At 40.9% G+C, this 3,684-nt stretch overlaps 1 pseudogene across 1 annotated transcript; it reads left to right on the plus strand.

The window, feature by feature from the left end:
* Window positions 1–2,422: 2,422 nt before the first annotated feature.
* Window positions 2,423–3,205, plus strand: LOC309544922 (large ribosomal subunit protein eL8-like; annotated as a pseudogene). Its single transcript has one exon. The product of its transcript is annotated as a large ribosomal subunit protein eL8-like (transcript).
* Window positions 3,206–3,684: the final 479 nt, after the last annotated feature.

Here is a 3,684-nt window from a genome sequence, read left to right on the forward strand (position 1 = left end):
ACCTGTTAAGAGACTACCTGCCGTATGCCCAATTTTCGGCTTTGACAGTTCTTTTATAGGCATCATGTGACTTCAGAAGGGGCGGTGCCACTGAGTGACGTTACCAGGTGGCCCCGCCCCTTGCATATAAAAGAACTGTCAAAGCTGAAGATCAGGCATGCGGGGGGTAGCCTCCTAAGAGGCAAAGCGTTTTTAATTTTTTTCTACTTTTCAGGTCTGGCGGGCGTCCTGATTGATGATGGATTTACATCGAGGGACAGTATTTTTTTTCTTTTTAATAAAGGACTGTGTTCTGTGGTTTTTATTTATTTACACTTTTTTGGTGAATGGGTATGGGTACGATGTAACCAATACCCATTTACAAAGGGGAGGTACCGGGATCTGGAGGCCCCCTTGTTAAAGGGGGCTTCCAGATTCCGATAAACCCCCCACCCACAGACCCCGACAATCACAGTCTACACCATTTTTTCATTATTTTTTTAATCTGTATTGCCAGGAGCTGCCAATAAATTACAGCCGCGAGCAAGTTTAAATTACATTTTTTCCTTTAGAAATGTCAATATTGATGCAGCAGGCTCCATACATCGTACAGATATACCACTTTACAGGCACATTAAGGGGACCCCCCAGGAACGATATTTAAATATTTTTAAATATTTTTATTGTTTCACTTTAAGCATCATTAAAATCACTGTTGCTTTAAAAGCGATCATTTAAGAAAAAAAAATGTTTGCATTGATACATGTCCCCCAGGGTAGTACCCAGGTCCCTATACACTTTTTATGCCAATAACTTGCATATAAGCCTTTCAAATGAGGACTTTTGATTTTTCATGTTCGTGTCCCATAGACTTTAATTGAGTTTGCATGTTCGCTAGAACTTTTTCCCTGTTCAAGATGTTCTGGTGCGAACCGAACAGGGGGGTGTTCGGCCCATCCCTAGTGACCAATAAAGCAGCACATAAAAGTCATGTAAGTCAGCGACATCTTGTAGGGGCTTTATTCCACTACACAACTTTTTGTCATCTGCAAACACCGGTATTCCCAAACTCTGTTTTATTTATAAACAGATGTACATCATATAGCACGTTATGTGAGAATGAAGTGCCCCCTGCCCAGAGCCTCCTGGGAAAACCATGTTACACATCCCAGCAGACTTCGGGCTGTGTCAAACATCATTAGGAGGTAGCATCATTAGAGCGTAGCATCATTAGGAGGTCAACTGCTAGGACCTTCAAGAGACAGTCAGTCTCCTTGTGCTGTTACAAAGAAGATTGTTGCATATTACCCAGCATGCAATAGCTTTTGGCAGATTACAGCAGGGCAACACTGGACTTGCTGGGAGGACGAGTTTGCTATTTCAGCTTAACCCATATGACCAAGTAAGAAGCCATTAGAAGTTTTTCTTAAACATTTTTGGGGTTGTTAACTCTTACAATCATATGTGCCTTGTGTGTTTAGTTTAAAGCTTATGTAATTATTGTAAATTATGTAAATGTTAGTATGTAAATCAAATAACATGTATCGGATTAAAAACTGTTCTGTCTGTGGCCAGTCAGTGTCTTAGTCACCTTTGAAGAGGATCAGTAGCCTTTTGAAATGTCTAACTTGGTTATAGCATATTTTCTCCAACATTTTCAGACAAAGCATCATTCTGTATTCATCCAACAGCTTGTAAATATGTTTATCAGCTCCTCTTGAGAAAACGTCCCTATAGTACAAAAAACCCACACAAACAGAAGAAAACAAGCACAGGAAAAAAATAAAAATAAAACAACGCTGGCTGATTGCCTGTAGACTGCACCGAATAATTACCTTAAAAAATGGGGACATTTCACCAACAATCAGTTAACTAAAATATTACTTACTGTATATAGGAACTCAACACAAAGATAAGTGATGCATCTATTACAGCAACTAGATTATTTTTTATTATTAGTTTATTGTACAGATGAGAATTTCCCTGCTAATTACACCATATAATTAAAGTGTATGCACATCCTAACAATGAGCTATAGTTATTGGATGTCAAGAAAAGGAGTACACTAGCTCAGGGTGTGAGTGGTGCTACAGGTAGAAGAGACATCTCCAGAGAAACTGAGTGAAAGGAGATCTGTTGAGCCTGTATTTAGGCTGATCATCGAGGCATCAGCTATTGTGATGTGACTGTCATAAGTCAGGTTTATCAATGTAATTGGGAATCTGAAGTAAAACTTTGGTCAGAGTTAATCCTCAGGACTGATGCAGGGCGTGCCCATCCTTTAGTACGATGGCCATCCCCTTCTTGCAGTACTGTGAGTACTACTTGGTTAATTGCCATTTCTAGGTCAAAGCAGTACTGATACACAGAGCTTCAGCAGTATCAGAATGGCTTTGACCTAGTAGAAGGTGTAAGTCTTGAAAGCTTCTCTCCCCTGTCTGCCATGCCTAAAGAAAAGAAGGCCAAGCGGAAGAAGGTGTCCCCAGCCCCTTCTGTGCTCAAGAAGTCTGAAGCCAAGAAGGTGGTAAACCCTCTGTTCGTGAAGAGTCCCAAGAACTTTGGCACTGGCCAAGACATTAAACCCAAAAGACATCTCACCCGCTTTTTAACATGGTCTTGCTATATCAGGCTTCAGTTTCAGTGATCCATCCTGTACAAACGCCAGAAGGTCCCACCAGCAATAAACCAGTTCACCCAGACTCTGGACCGGCAGACAGCCACTCAGCTCTTTAAACTGGCACACAAGTACAGACCAGGGACTAAGCAAGAGAAGAAGAAGCACTTGCTGCCTCGTGCAGAGCAGAAAGCTTCTGGGAAATTAGATGTCCCTACTATAAGACCCCAGGTCACCAGAGCAGGTGTCAACACAGTGACCACTCTGGTGGAGAACAAGAAAGCCCAACTGGTGGTTATCGCCCCCATGACGTGGATCCCATTGAGCTGATGGTCTTCCTCCCTGCCTTGTGTAGGTGTGCCCTACTGCATCATTAAGGACAAAGCCAGGCTGGGCCACTTGGTACACAGAAAGACCTGCACCAGCATTGCTTTCACACAAGTCAATCCTGAAGACAATAGATCTCTTGCCAAACTGGTGGAAGCAGTAAAGAACAACTACAATAACAGATATGATGAGATCTCATGAGGTATCCTGGGACCCAAGTCTATGGCCAGAATTGCCAAGCTGGAGAAAGGAAAGGCCAAAGAACTGGCCACAAAACTGGGCTAAGTGTACCCATCGTGCCTTTATTGTTCTATACATAATAAAGAAACTTCCTCAATGTCTTAAAAAAAAAAGCCTTGAAAGCTTGTCCTAAAAAAATAACTGCCAGTGCAAATAATAAAAAATAGCCTGTACATTTACTCAACTGTGCACCAATACGGCTATAATCACCTTACACATCAAACAAAACAGAGTCCAGTTTTGAAATGAAAAGGTGACTAAAGATGATTAAACATTCAAAAAGGTTATTCTCAACAGCTACTGCTATATTAGACTTAGTATGTAAATCAAATAACACGTAAATGTCTCTAATTACTAAATATACTTTGAAGTAATCAGTTTTCTCCTTGCTGTAATACAGAATCAGCTGTCTGTTCATTATTACTCTAAATTCCACTGTTCTGGTTAGTTTACTTGAATTACTTACTGTGCTCTGTGTGAACTAGCTTTAAAATAGGTATGTGATTGTAAGTGTCAATGCTGTT

Source organism: Pelophylax lessonae, assembly GCF_965119305.1.
Source record: "Pelophylax lessonae genome assembly, chromosome: 1".
In the NCBI taxonomy this organism is placed as follows: Eukaryota; Metazoa; Chordata; class Amphibia; order Anura; family Ranidae; genus Pelophylax; species Pelophylax lessonae.